The sequence below is a fragment of the Acomys russatus genome, chromosome 2 (assembly GCF_903995435.1).
Source record: "Acomys russatus chromosome 2, mAcoRus1.1, whole genome shotgun sequence".
Classification (NCBI taxonomy): Eukaryota; Metazoa; Chordata; class Mammalia; order Rodentia; family Muridae; genus Acomys; species Acomys russatus.
The window spans coordinates 10,525,332-10,540,860 of NC_067138.1; the positions used below are offsets into that span (position 1 = coordinate 10,525,332).

The 15,529-nt window shown below is 45.8% G+C and overlaps 1 protein-coding gene across 1 annotated transcript in view; it reads left to right on the forward strand.

Annotated features, from left to right (window-relative positions):
• The first annotated feature begins 7,005 nt into the window (after positions 1–7,005).
• Positions 7,006–15,529, forward strand: part of Pag1 (phosphoprotein membrane anchor with glycosphingolipid microdomains 1) — a 168,254-nt gene continuing 159,730 nt past the window's right edge. Inside the window, exon 1 of the mRNA XM_051158289.1 lies at positions 7,006–7,155. The gene's annotated coding sequence lies outside the window, so the exon portion shown is untranslated. The remainder of the gene's footprint in view (positions 7,156–15,529) is intronic.

Consider the following 15,529-nt stretch of genomic DNA (forward strand, 5'->3'; position numbering starts at 1 on the left):
AGCTTCCTGACCTAAGGCCAGCTCCCCAACTTTCTATCATTTCCCAAAAAAAGCACCACAGCTGGGGACCATGTATTCAACAGAGGAGCCTGTGGGGGCATCTCATATTTAAACTGTCACATCCATATGCCAACAGCTATTTTAATTGAGAAGGTCAATTGTGTATTTGCAGAGGAAAACAGCTAATCATTAATATTGACAAAGCACACTATTATGAGATTTTAAAAATTGACTTCAAAATGGAATAGTACAATATTTTCTTTCTTTTTTTTTTTTTCTCTTAAGTTACTGAATTTTGTTGGAGACTGAACATTTCTTGAATAAGTTACTGGGAATGTGTTAAAAGAAAAGAAAAAGCATTTTAAATTGCTGTTGTGCTGTCTCTACAAATGAAAATAAAGTCTATTCGCCTCAGCTGTCTCCTTGTGCACACAAACAAAACAGCTCCTGTGCTCTGTTTCTTTTCTCTCCAAGAGAAATTGGGCTCCAAGGGCTGTAGACAGCTGGCCAGCATCTTTCTGCCTCTGCCACATGCGCGCTGGGCTCTGCAGACTGCTAGCAACGCCAACATCTGGCTCTGCTTGCTTGCTTGCTTTCAACAGAGCTTCATTTTCTTCTGTTTCCAGAAACAGGAAATACCATGTGCTTTTCAGTGGAATTCGGGATTAAATATTTCTAAAAGCAACTGCTGTTTTTACAAGACATCTTGGAGTGATAGTTTATTTTACAGCTTTTTGCCCGTGGGAATTCTTTCTATGTGAATTGCTGTGAAATCTCCAAGGCCCCTTATTCTTCTGTAATGCTGGTCTTGTAATCTTATTTTCCCCTAGAGGGACATGGGTAAGACTCCACTGAAGGTCTGACCACCAACCATCAAGTAACATTGCAAATGCCAGTTTTGTTACTTATTTAGAACAGTGGGATAGTTTTTGTCATTGCTCTGCTTTCTTTGTTCAGTTGCGCCAGGAGGCGCAAACCCAGGGAGCTGGTGCATGTTACGGCAGCACCTGACTATTGAGCTATACCCCTATTCCCCAGAACCGGAGGACCGACTGCTGCCAGGTATATAGGACTCAGGAACCTCATTCAAGCAGAAGAGAGGCACACAACCCGTGTATAGCTTTCTACTTCTAAAGCGTGATCCTGACTATGTGCTGTTTTCTCCCTTGACATCTTTTGTCCCATGTGACAGGAGCTGCCTGCATTGCAGAGATGGTGCAGGACTCAGGGTAGAAGAAACTGTTCCCTGGAAGAGATCAAAAGGGTGGTACTTGAGGAAGATGAATGAAGAGGTAAGTGATGAAGGAGGTGAATCACCCACTAAACACTAGTTACAGTTTTTGGTGCTGGAGACTGCATGACCACTTCCCCTGAGACCGAAGTTCTCATTTACCGCACATACCAGGCATGATGAGCAGCACTTTGAGAGACGGAGGCCGACTGATCCCAAGTTCAAGGCCACCCTTGACTACATGGAGAGTTTAAGGCCAGCCTGAACACCTACATTCTGATCCTTGGTTTAGTATGTTATGCTGAACTGATAGGTGCAGACTAGAGTGTGACTCTAGGCCTCATCTGCACATTAGCTTTGCAGCTGCAGAGCTTGAAGGCTTGACCCCAGGGGAGAAACGTAAGGCATGTGTGCTGTAGGGTAACTCAGGACAGTGGGAATACTACAACATGAAGACAGTTCTGGAAAGGGACTCTGTTTTCACCTTTGTAAAAACTGTCTCTTGCCATCTCCCGTTCCTTCCCTCCAATAGAAAGCATGAAATTCTTAAGCCCTGCCCTTTTACTTTGCAGTACAGAATGAGGCCACTGAGTTCCTTAGCAATCCTTTTCCTCATCTCCCCTGGACATCTTTTCGCCATATTCACCGACTCCCACCTGCCTACATTCAAGATAAACTACTTTAGATATGAACACTTGCCATACTGGAATTCCATGGGACTCCTATGCTAAGCCACGACATTGAGCTTTTCACAAGCTTACAAAAGTTTCTCAGGAAACAAGACAGACTACTAACTTGAGCCCAGCCAGGGATTTGGCTATGGTTTCCAACGACACCATTCACCACTGTGTGTGTACAAGCCACGCAAACTTGACAATTAACCTTATCCAAAAGTCGAGCACAATGTGTATAGAGTTTTCTCTTTTTTATTATTTATTTATTTTATTTTTACTTATTTATTTTTAATTTTTTTGCATAGAGTTTTCTACCAGGCTTTTCACCAAGCAGCATCTAGTTTCTTTGTTTCCAAGTCTATCTCGGTTTCTCCAGTCACCTTGATTGCCCCAGCTCTCCCATCTGGATCATCTCTGTCTAGTAAGCAGAACTGGAGATTTTCATGTCCAAGAATCCCTTTGAGGTAAAAGGATCAAGAAATGTAATTAATAAAGGTGGAGGATTTCCTAGCCAAGATTCCTTAGCTTGGTAACCATCCTGTGATTCTTAGCAGAAATAGTTTAATTTAAAAGAAAGGAAAGCTATTGTAGGCACAGCTTCTTGAAGGGGAAATAATAGATTTGGTGCTGTAATTGAAAGTTGAAATTTTCAGTGCCACTTTTTAGGGTCATTAGATGTAGAAATTCTGAAAGAGCAGGCTCAGCTGGCCCATAAGGAATGCAAATCTGAGAGAGAGAGAGAGAGAGAGAGAGAGAGAGAGAGAGAGAGAGAGAGAATGCGAGAATGCATCTTCATTTCTTAACGCACAACAATAGCAGCTAACAAGAAACAAATTCAAAATACAGACATGGTCAATATTAAGATTCAATCAATACTAAGACAATATTGCATGTTTCATGTTTTAAATGTCAGTAACAGTGGCTCAAAACACAACGGCAGTGGGACAGTCTAATTAATTTTTTATAAAATTGAGCCATGGATTGCTCGAAGTCAATAACTGCTACACAGATAAATATTTTAGATGGAGTTGCTGGGGCCTTGAAAAACTCAACTCACTGTGGGTTTGTGATGATGGTTAACTCCTTTGTGGGTTTATGGGATTTAGACTCACCTAAGAGAAACATCTTTATGCGTGTCTATGACAGGTGCCTACAGAGCTTGAACCAAAGAAGGAAGAATGACCCTGGGTGCAAATGGCCCCATGCCATAGGCTAGAGTCCTGGGGTGAATAAAATGGACAGAGAAGTGGGACGGGAGCTGAATACCAGCACGCACCTCTTCTCTTCTGTTGTCTGTCCGTGAATGCAACACATTCCGTTGTCTCGTGCCTTCCCCACCATGAATGACCGTTCTCCTCAAACTATGATCTTAAATAGCTCTTCGTCCCTTAAAATTGCTTTGGTCTGTGATTTTGTCCCAGCAACAAGAAAAGTAATAAACATGGGATTCTTTATCTAAAAATCCCAACATGATTTATTCTGCTAACTTTTTAGTTAAAATAATCTTATTGAAAAACTGGACAGGAGAGACGGCTCTGTGGTTTAGAGAATATACTGCTTTTAGGGAGAACTGAGGTTCAATTCCCAGCACCCACATCCAGCAGCTTAAAACTGTCTGTGACTTCAGTTCCAGGGGATCTAGTGCCCTCTTCTGGGCTTCTTAGGCATATACATGCACACATGATGCACATAAACCCACACAACACACTCATATACAAACAAATAAATGTCATTAAAAATACTTAACCAAATTTACCATCTGTAATGTAACAGATCTGTCATTTTAAAGGAATTCTCCTTTTTATGAACTCATTTTTTTTTTAATTTTATAATCTCAAGAGAGTATAGTTATAGCTGGGCATGCTGGCCTCTGTGGAAGAATATATTAATATCCGACACTGGCTTCTCTCACCTCCCAGACTGGGAGTGTAGTCTATATATTAACTACAAGATTTGTCCTTGAAACACATTTGAGTTCTCATTGGAGGATTGAAGATCCTGATATGAACAATTTGGAATGAAAAAAACGAATCTTTGGTGTGTTGTTTGGGGAAAAGGGCAGGGGAGAGAGACAGAGACTGGAGCCTGGCCCCTGCCACAATTAGTGCCACCTCCTCAATCACTATTCCTGGGTCAAATGAGGATGGTCATTACACTTGTCCCTGGAAAGCGTGCGTACGACCCTTGTAAATCCCTGGCAAAATGTGTGCTCTGTAACTGCAGGAGTACAGCGCTCTGCAGGAGTACTGTGCAACCCCAACACATGAAGCTACAAAACTGGACGGAGACAAAAGGCATACTTCCTCCTTAGAAAAAAACGAAAGCCTCTCTAACTCAACAGTTTGGCAAGGTTCTTAAAAATATGCGAAGAGTAAATGCAGAAAGCATTTTCCTTTACAAGACTCAAACCATTCCCTTAGAGCACTCACAGTCACATCTGACATCTGAAGCATTCTTCCACCAGAACGGTCAAATGATATCTGCCGTGAGCTTTCTCTTCTTGTTGCTTATTCATTGGCTTTAATTCATTAGTTCTGAGTGTCACATGTGTGCATAGGCATGTTCATGTGTGTGCATGAACACATATGTAGAGCCCATAGGTTGCTATTGATAGATGTTTTTCGATTGCTTGCCACTCCATTTTTTTTTTTTTTTTTTTTTTGAGTCAGGATCTTTCTCTGAGTCCGGAGGTCACTGGTTTGACTAGACCACCTGCTCAGGCCACCAAGCCCTAGGGACAATGCCACTCCACAAGTCTGAAATTGCACATGTTTTTTTCTCTCTCCTTTGAGACAGGGTTTCTCAATGCCTTGGCTGTCCTGGAACTCACTCTGTAGATCAGGCTGGCCTTGAACTCACAGAGGTCCACCTGTTTCTGCCTCCTGCCTGCAGGGATTAAAGTCCTACGCCGCTACCATACAGCCTTCATTTTGGCTTTTAATGTGAGTTCTAGGGATACTGAGTCTGATATCAAGCCCAGAGCCTCTTGTATGTGCAGCAAGCACCTCCCAGACTAAGCCCTCCAGAATGTTCTAAGGGTGGAAAATGGATACAATAATGTTGTTTCATACCTAATTTAGAAGATCACTGCGGGATTCAGTGAGGTAACTGGGATGACTACTCTTGTCAGCAGTACAGGAATTGCAGTCTCTTAGGAAACAAGCCACTTGGTGTGTCTGTAAAGGTGTTTCCAGAGAGGTTTAAACTGAGGAGCGAAGAGCCACGCTGAATGCGGGCAGGGCAGTGTCCTCTCATGGACTGGGATATTGGAATAAAAAGGACTAAGTCCTACCCCATTCAGCCTGACTGCAGATGCAGTGCGGCCAGCTGCCTCACACTCCTGCCTTCTGCACCATGGGAGACCGTACCCTGGAACCATGATTCAGAATAAAGGCTTCCTTCCATGAGTTGCCGTTGCCATGCGTTTTGTTGCAGCAATGAGAAAAGTCACTAAGACAGCCTGGTAGAGACACCCACACCATATAAGCTCTTGAACCAGCAAGCCTCTCCTTGTCCTTTGAAACGGGAAGCCAAGCTGTATCCTGCATTCTTATCGCTAAAGCACCTTTCCAAGGCGAAGTCTAACATCTCCTACGCACTCTCCTCTGTAACATATTAACATTCCTTTCTCAGTCACTGGGCTTCCTACTCCCACTCCTCCGCTCATAATGAGCCTTTTTTTTTATCCAGCCAACTTCACACTACCTTTAAAAGTGAAACATGTGTATTCAATAAAGTGAACGTGTGTATGTTTACTACCACTCAAGCCAGTTTTCCGCCCACCACCCGCTCCTCCCCCCCCCCCCCCCCCGCCTCCGCTAAAGAACTCAAGAAATGCTTGCAAGAAAACTGGACTACACAAAGAACTGGTTGGTTTAGAATGCAATGGACTTGTATTCTGAAGTACGGAGTTCCACATCTGGTCTGGCTATTTGTTACTACAACGTCTATCCTCGACTCCAGGTTGCTATGGTAATAAATTAAAATTCGAGGCCAACAGAACCCCTGTCAGACTTATCCACAGCTTGTTACAGGCGAGATTCTACGCCCCCTAACCCCTGCTCCTCTCACTCCCATCTCCAGTGCCTGGTGGTTGAACCAGAACACCGTGGGAATTTGTTCACCTGAGTTAAAAGCTCTTCCTGCTGATTCTCAGGGGGACCAATACTGTCAGAAGCTTCTCCAAGTTCTCAGCCCTCTAAGTGGCAAGGATGCGGACAGGGCGCGGGGTGTGGGGGGCGTGGGCGGGAGAATAGGGAGGCTTGCAGCAATGGCATAGTCTTGGCCTCTCTTGGAATGGACATTTTCCCATCATCCAGACCCTCTGAGTATGCATGGGCAGCGCTGTTAGTACCAAGCCACCAGTAGATTCGCTTGAGGAGTTTTAGGCAAGGTTATTTACAACCTGCATACCTGGGCCCCACCTCTTGAGTCTCCTCTGCTTATTCTGGGGTGCGGCCAGGGCAAAGGGCTCTTACAAGCTCCTCAAGTTCTTACTGAAAGAGGGTGTCCCACAAATTGCAGTCCTTGGGGGTTAAGCAATCATTCGAGTTAAACGTGACCTTTGTGGACTGTCCCGGGACCCTAAGGCGGTTCCGATACACTGCTATTTAAGGGACAATGGGCTCAGGAGACAAACTCAGTCACAGAGCCTGAGATCTCCAGCCCTTGGCACTGCAGCTGGTAGCCACCTTAGCCTAGCGCCTCTCCACCTCCCCGCCCCCCGTCCCCCCGACCCCCCCCCGTGCTCGCCCCGCCCAACCCCGCCCTTTGGCCCCGCCCCCGTGACGTGCCGCAACAGTCGCGAACATGCGCACTGGGCCGCGCGCGCCGCTCCGCCTCGGCGCTGTCATTCTCCGCGGCGAGGCGGCCAGTGCGGACTGCGGTTCCCGCCCGGCGCGCGGGCTCTGTGACTGCTCCTACGGGGCGGACTGGCGGCTCTGCAGCGTGTCGGAGCTTCTCGCCCCGGGGACTCCGTAGCGTTGCATTCCGTCGGAGCGGGAGACACGCACCTGGAGCTCGGAGCATTGCTCTCAAGGGCTGGCGGCCGCTACTGCGTTTGCTCCTGTCCCCGGCGCAGTCCTAGTCGCCGCGGCCGCCCCCGGGTACGGGAGAGCCGAGGCGACGAAGACTGGCGGCTCCTGCGCCGGCTGCCACCGGCCACCGCGGGCCAGCCGGGCTGCGTGTGGCGGAGTTGTAGAGCTTCTTAGTGTGCTGAAGCCCCAGAAGACCTCTGCCTTCTGCGAGCCAGTAAGTTGACTGTAGTTTCTGAAGTTGCAGGCAGCGTGGGTAGGACAGGTTTGTTTTATTCCTGTCGTGCCAGGCCGAGGTGGCACCTCCTGTTAGCCGGGCTGCGGCTGGAGGAGGGAGTACTGGACTGCGAAGGAGGGGGCATGGTACTCGAGGACTCAAGACTGGAGTCCAGGGCTGGCTCCTGCCTCTGCCTAACGCGCCAGTTGGAAACGCGCTAGGAGAGAGACAGGTGCTCCGAGGGCATTTGGCCCGCCGCTAATTGCACATTCTGAGCTCCTTGATTCTGCACGGTGTGGGGTCAGGGGCATCCGCCATCTCCATCCTAGGAGGCTCTACTGACATCCCCCTTGGAGGACTGGTACAAAGATGAGACGCCAGACATTGCTGCTCAGGCCTGCAGGCTTTCTTGCATCCCACTGCACTCTTCCTCTAGGCAGAAGTTGCCAACCTCCCATAATTGGAGCCTAGTCCTTGAGGGAAAAACAACTTCTATGTCAACTGAGTGTTTTATGCTCCAAGGCAGAGAAAATAAGAAAAGCACTTTGTGCGTTTTAATTCATATGCTTTAAGAATGTGGGCAAGTCTCAAAGAAACAGAATTCAGATGATGGCAGAGTTGTCCTGCATCCCTTATGTAAGCCTGCTGCCTGGGTAACTTTGCATCTACAGGGGCTGCAGCTGTGCCTCCACTCCATTCGTTTCAAGTCCAGCTTGAACCTTATTTAATGAAAATGTTGACATGATATAGCAGTTTGTACTCAGAAACCAGGCAGTCTTTAAATTGGAGTGTCTTCTCCTAATAAGGAGCACGGGAGAAAGAATCCGGAGTATTTGTCAAGGCAGTTCAAGGGATTAGATACATAAATCATGCTTTAAAATGCCATACATTGTACAAAAAGCGTGCACAGGACCCCCTTTAGAACACTTCCCCCTTTGTTTTAGGAAAAGTGGAGGTTTGTTCAGACCAGACAATTGTTGAGTCTGAAAGTTAAGTGCACTGATGGGCTTAATTATCTTAATAAACAAAGAGCATGATTTATAGGTAGCTGCAGTGGCTCCTTTGAAGGATAGAAATCTTTAACCTTTCTTTCTCAGCTGCCCCCTAGAGATTCCTTTTAAGCAGGGCAACGGATTAATGCCATTGATGGTTAATACTTGAGTTGATTAAATTTGTAAAAAGGAATTCTTTGAAATGCCGTACAGCCCTGCTGTGTGGCTGATAGGCAGTGAATATTAGAAAGGTAATATTTAGAGTGCCTGCCAAAGGGTGCTTTACAGCCACCAAATAGCTCACATTACAGCTGCCCTGTGCCATGTATGTAACCATAGATGGAAGTACTATGCACAGAGAAAAATACATACAAAAAGTGAAATAAAAACTCAGGGATGTGAGTCAATGTAAGATTTATTTGGGTGGCCTTTAAAAAAAGGCATTTTTTTTTTTCAGTGAATAAAAAAAAGATGAAGTAACTAGTTAGAAGCACATGATTTAAATATAGGGCAAGCTGCTAGCTCTGTTGCTGGTTTTGAATCTGAGCAAGTTACCACAGTTCTGTGCCCCAGTGTCTCCATCTGTAAGATGGGTGAGTTTAACAGTAGTGCCTCCCTTGTTGTGCAGTGTAAGGATACAGTGGACTCCTGCATGAGAAGGTGTCAAGGCGGCATCAAGTAGGTTAGGCTGACTGGGGGAAGAGTTTACTGCTGTGAAAGGAAATTTGTCCTGAGATAAGCTGTAGACATTAAGCCGTTGTTGCTGGAGAGCAATAGAAGCAGTTTTTGTGTGTAATAGGAGCGAGGATGTGAACACACTGGCACATGTTAATATTGGACTTACCGTCTCCGGCAGTACCTCCCTGAAGGCCTGCGAGGGAGATGGCTTTGTCTTGGTGTTAGAGATCCTGAGGCTGAGCGAGATCAAATAAGAGAAATTAGAGCTAGCATTTTAAATATTGCCTGTTGGGAACTGTGTTCTTCGACCTCAACTTTGCTGCCTCAACTTGCAAGCAAAGTGGGTGGCTTTCTCCAGGGGAAGTTTATGTTTAAAGTTTAAAGTATGCAAACTGATAAACAATGTTCAGAGCCCGGTTCTCCGTGACTGGAAGCTATTATTATCATCCTTGTTGTCATCATCAAATACCACGCCCTGGTTGCAAGCCCCTTTTACTGCTACTGTGAGAAGCAGAACCAAAGATAGAACTTGAGGTAACTTGAGGGTCTGTACTGGAGGCAGATGCTCTCTCTGCTCTCTCTCCTGCCTGCCCCGAGTAGTTTCCATCAGTGGTCCACAGGGAGACAAGCTACTGCAAGCAGCAGTATCAGTCCAGATTGTCTCTGAGTGTAGGCTGGTGTCCATGGGAGAAGTCCACTCAGGCAGAGAGGGGAGCCTCGTGCTTGGCTTGGATTCAGTGTTCTGTAAAGGAAACCATTTATCCATCCCAGCTTTGGGCATGTTTCCTTCAGTCTTAAGTTCAAAGCCATGGGAAGCAGTCCTGAGGGGTCATGGGAGCCCTCTTGGTTCAAAATCTCCATGTACTGTGGAGCATCTATGTCCTCTGAGTTCGGGGTCTGGAATGATTGAGTGGCCATGGTACTTTTGTGGCTTCCTTAGGCTCATCTATATGCCACCGTGTTTGGCCTTTGGTGTCTTCTAGATATTAAAGTCTAATTGCTATAAAAAGCGCCCAGGCATCTGACAACCTCAGGTGATTCAATGCTTAATGGAACCTCCTAGCTAATGTATCTACCACTAAAAGGTATTGCAAGCTAGGTGCTCAATGCTTGCTGGTGTTCTCAGTCTCCCTCCCTCCCTCCCTCCCTCCCTCCCTCCCTCCCTCCCTCCAAAGCTTCTTAGGAATGGGTTTCCAGTAGGTAGCTTCTGTGTGACTGTAGACACAATACCACAGCTGCAGGGTGCCAAAAAGAACTCCCACTGCCAACTGAGTCATCACTCTGATACCTTCTGCTGTTGTTTCAGCCCTCCTTTTAAAAGAATGTATCCACCCTTTGACTCAGCCAATAGTATATTTCAACTATTCCCTGTTCTGGGTTTTCTGGTCAAATGTCTCCCTAGAACATGTCTATAACTTGAGCTAGGTCTGTGAAAATCATTTGCATATGCTTGATTTATTTCCTGCTTGTGATTTTTTTTTTTTTTTAGTGGATTTTCTGTTGTCACTTTTAAACTTACCCGAAATTTCCTCCTGATATCAGTTTTCTTTTGCTCTCAGAAGGCCCATGTATAGCATGCAGCTATACTACCCTTCGTTCACCCAATATTATATGATTTCTAAAACTAAGCAGGCTTGGGCCTGGTTATTAGTTAGATGAGAAAAGGCCGTAAACTTCAAAACCCTACCCGGATCTAGCCAATGAACAGGACGTTCTTCACAGTTGAGTGGAGAGTGGGATATGACTTTTACACATACTCTGGTGTCTCATATTTGACCACGACCTCTGGATGGGGAGACCTGGTGGCACTCAGAGGAAGGACAGCAGGCTACCAAGAAGAGACTTGATACCCTATGAGCATATACAGGGGGAGGAAATCCCCCTCAGTCACAGTCATAGGGGAGGGGAATAAGGGGAAAATGGGAGGGAGGGAGGAATGGGAGGATACAAGGAATAGGATATCCATTGAGATGCAATATGAATAAATTAATTTAAAAATTTTAAGAAAAATTCACAAAACAATTTTAATATGAATATAAGCAAATGAAGACTATTTACCCATCTCTAATCCCATTACTCTTTTGAATTTTCACTTTGTATTTGAGGAGCTTGGAGTTGATTCTGATCTTACCTTATGCAATGTACGGGTTGACTTGGGAGTTATGCGCGTGTATGGTTACACAGGCAAGAAGTTGCTATGCAAGGTGGCGTTTGCACCACAAGGTCAGGTGTTTTGGGATATGTGTGGGTTTGAGAGAAGACAGCCTTGAGCGTGAGCGCTTCTCTAGCCCTGACTGGTCATCCTCTCTGCTAAGAGTTGAAGCACCATTACCTACAGCATTTCCTTCCACCCTCCCAGCAACCTTCCGGGTAGTTCCTGTATGGTAGTGTTTTTGCAGAAGGAGAAATGGGCCTAGAAAGATCAGGGTCCAAGATTTCATTAGGAAGTTTTGTAAGAAAAAGGAGAGCTCAGAACTTTTTGGTATTCATCACAGAGTACCCTGCCACCTCTGGTTTTTGAACTATGGTAGTACGTTTTATAGAAGAGACACAGCCTTAAGCTTTGCAACCCTCCCATCCACTCCTGGGATTACCTCCATAAGAGGTACCATCTCCATATCTTTTCAAGGTAAACCGAAGCTTACTTTATGCTAGAACTCAATATCACATTTCACTTTGTGAAAAAGAAAGAGTGGAAGCCGCATATTTGCTTTGTAAGTACGAAGCACGAATGTGTCTGGTGGTGAGGCGTCCTTACTTCATCTGCGCTAGGGGTCAGATGTTTGCATCATTGTCCTTGAAGAAAGGAGAAGTAGAAAGGCCTCAGGTTTTTTTTAAAGTGTATTTAAATCCTAAGCTGTCTGAGTTACAACAGCAGCATAGTCATCCGTGGCATGACTGTGGTTTTTAAACAAGCAGGGATCAGATGTGCCCTCACAAAATAAAAGCATGGCATCCAACTCCCGTCTGTGTGTTGTAGCAGCCCTGAACCCAGTTCAGCTAGAAAGCAGAGACTCTGAAGCCATCCTGTTAGAGACTGGAACCCCTTCCCTGAGAAAATTCCGCTGCAGGGGGACGGGGAGGACAATGACAGAAACTGACTGACTGACTGACTGGAAGTCAAACCCAGCACATGTGAAGCAAGCACTCTGCCACTGAGCAATGTACTCAGCCCCACCCCCTCCCCCAACCCTTTGATTTCACATCGGAACCTAAATCATTTCAATTTTAATTTAAAAGTTAGCCAGGTGTGGTGGCACACACCTTTAATCCCAGCACTTGGGAAGCAGAGCAGGCAGATCTCTGTGAGTTCAAGGCCAGCCTGGTCTACAAAGTGATTCTAAGACAGCCAAGGCTACACCGAGAAACCCTGTCTCAGAAAAACAAAAACAAAAGAAAGAAAAGTTAGCCCCATTGTCCTAACATTCAGGTTTGGTATTGATGGCTCCTCTATTCCTACGCTTGACTGTAAGACTGGATGAGTTTCAAACCAGCAATTGATTAAAAACTTATTATAAAACTCGGTTTTCTCTTTTCTAAATATAGACTGCCAGGGAACAGGAAATTTGACCCGACTGTGGCCTTTATTAAAATCCAGAGCGCTTAGTCCCCTGTGAGCTTTCTGGAGTGGACTTTAACATTGCTGGCAGCTTCATTCCGCCCTCTCCAGTTTTGTAGGCCTCCAGGTGGCCCAGCCAACACAGCTTATCAGCCCTTTATCTGCAAGTGATGAGCTTTACCTAACTTCCTCAACGGGCCAACAGGTGTGACTGTGTCAGCACTATGTCACCTGTCCTCTTGCCGAGCCAGCTGCAGGGCTGTGTATATACACTTCTCTGAACTTACCATCTGAGCAATGAAGAGCGATCAGATGACTCCTCGTGCACTTCTAGCTCCATCCATCACTATTGGCTGCTTTACCCACTCCAGCCCTTTCCCTCTAACATGTGCCCTTGCATTATCCCCTGGTTGTGTTGAACCTGGGGATCGTGGGAACGCGATCCCAAAGCAACGCGTGCTGTGAGCCAGAGGCAACAAAGCCACACAATGTTTGTTGTGACTTTTAAAAAGAGGACTGTGCACAGTTCCCTGCCCGCTCTGCAGTCCTCACTAGGGATCATACTGAGTGGCCTTCTTAGTTTCTATGTGACATCTGAAAAGAGCTGTGAGCCCCTAACCCATCCTTACCCAGTCACCAGCAGCTTGGCTGTGTTTGCATCAAATTCTGTGAGAGTGATGCATACTCATTTGGACATTTGTCAGATGAGTATTTTAGGAGATGAGATGTCAAGGATAGCTCACTCCATAGAATTGTCCAAGTACAGGCTTAATAAAAAAATAAATGAAAACCATAGGAGTTAAAATAAGCATGTGGCTTTCCTTCAGGAAACAGTACTGGGTCTGAGTCTACAGGAGTAGCAGGCTACAACATCTTTCGGGAGCTGGAGTGAGACTGATGATGTCACTGAGCTTGTAAAACAGCAGCTCAGTCACTGTGGTTGGGAACAAACGATGTGGCAGATGTGGCTATGGAATTGGAGAACAGAGGCTGAAGCCACTTGTGGAGTGAGTGACCTGGTGGCCGGACTTGGTTCTGCAGGTGGGACCGAGCATGTCAGGGTCTCTTCTTTGAGTACCTGGCTTGAGTTTCAGGGCCTCACGTGTGCCCGGCAAGCCCTCTGTCAGTGAACTCTATCCCAGTGTTCTGTTCACTTTTTATTTTGAGACAGGGCTCAATAAGTTACTCTGGCTGTCCTTGAATTCACTATGCAGTCCAAGTAATCCTCCTGCCTCAATCTCACAATTACCTGGGGAGGGCCATGCAGTGCCATCAGGCCTGACCCAGGCTGTTTGTTTAGACTACTCAGATGATGTGTCAACAAAACAGATGAGCTAGGGGACAAAAAAAGGAAGCTGTTAAAATCTGAATTCGGACTGGTAAGGGTATGATCCTGGGGAAGGCAGACAAGCAAGGAGGGGACAGTGACTTTAAAGAACAGCCCCAGATTGCCTGGCTCAGATAATTGATGAGATGGAAGCTCCATTGGTGATGACAGTGAGTGCAGAGGATGGATCCTTCCACGGGGGAAGGTGACAAGCTGTGGATTTATGCAGTGTGACACACCAGAGAGACATCAGAGCCTAGAGATGCTGTGCAGACTGTGGCCTTAAAATTCAAGGCAGCAGCCACTGAGCTGCAAATGGAAGTTTATTATCCATTTGTGGTTTATTAGTGTATCTAGACCTTTGTGTTATCTGAGGTATTCTGCATATAACATGACTTACACCTGTTTTTATAAAAACAGGCCACATTATGTTCTAGGTAGCTGAGTACTTGAAATGGTTGTTGACGTTTCAGTCTGCTTGAGAAAAATGTGTGAAATAAAAAAAAATAAAGATGAGGCCAAGGCGGCGCATTGAAGGAAAAGAGATGGGATAGAGAGTTTAAGTGAGAGAAACTTCTGACCAAAATAATGGACAGACAGAAGCCAGAGGCAGAGCAGGATGAGGCGTTATTTGAATGGGAGCCAGGGACACAGAAATGAAACAGGAAGATGCCACTGAGGACCCTGTGTCCTTCCTTTACTTGTGTCTGCACTGGAGATGGGGTATTCTCTCGTGGCTTTCGGTTCCTCCCATCAGTATTAGGACTCGGGAGGGAGGGAGGCATGAAAAGGCTCCATCCTGGATCTCAGTCTACTTCCGGAGTACAGTTGTCATGTTTCCGTTTTCCTTTCCATTGGCTCCCCCTTTGTGGACAGAGGATCACAGACACTTGGGAGAGTGGGAAGAGTGGGGGAGAAGCTCTCTTATTTAAATTATTTAATTAATTTATTCAGATTACAACTCAATTGTTATCCCATCACTTGTATCCTCTCATTCCTCCCTCCCTCCCACTTTCACCCTATTCCCCTCCCCTAGGTCTATGACCGAGGGGGACCTCCTTCCCCACCATATGGTCATAGGCTATCAAGTCTCATCTTGGTATCTTGCTTATTCTTTCTCTGAGTGCCACCAGGCCTCCCCACCAAGGGGAGGTGTTCAAATATGGGGCACCAGAGTTCATGTCAGAGTCAGGCCCCGCTCTCCACACAACTGTGGAGAATGTCCTGACCATTGACCATTGATCAGAGTGGGGGTTCGATGTTTACCACTTGTATTGTCCTTGGTTAGTTTAGGTAAGAGAAATATAGGAGATGGGGAAATAGAAGGACCCAGAGGGCCCTAGAAACCTACAAGAAGAACATCGTGACAGGTGATCAGGGCTCAGGGAGAAGCTCTCTTAATGTGTTAAAGTGCTTGGCTCTCCAAGGAGCCCATCTCCTTTTGTACCCTGGAATGCGTGCATGGGAAGGGGATGAGATAAAAGTCAGTGCTGGTGACAGTTCACAGAAAGCTAAGCTCTTATCATGGCATGGTGTCATTAGAAAGTTGGCACCTCTGTACCAGTACTTTCCTAGTTTAGGGATGTGTCTGGCCCATTGAGTTATCTGCAGTATTCTATGTATACTGTTGCGTGATTTTCATTTCTTTTTATGGAAACAGACCTCATTATGTCATAGGTAATATGGAGTATTTATTAACCATGAAACTAGTTGTTGTGTTTTCATTCCTGTCATATATATCTGTCCTCAAATACCCTGTCCTTTACTTTTTAACCTAATAGTAAAAACCCTCCCTTGTCACAGTTACTTTTCTTAATG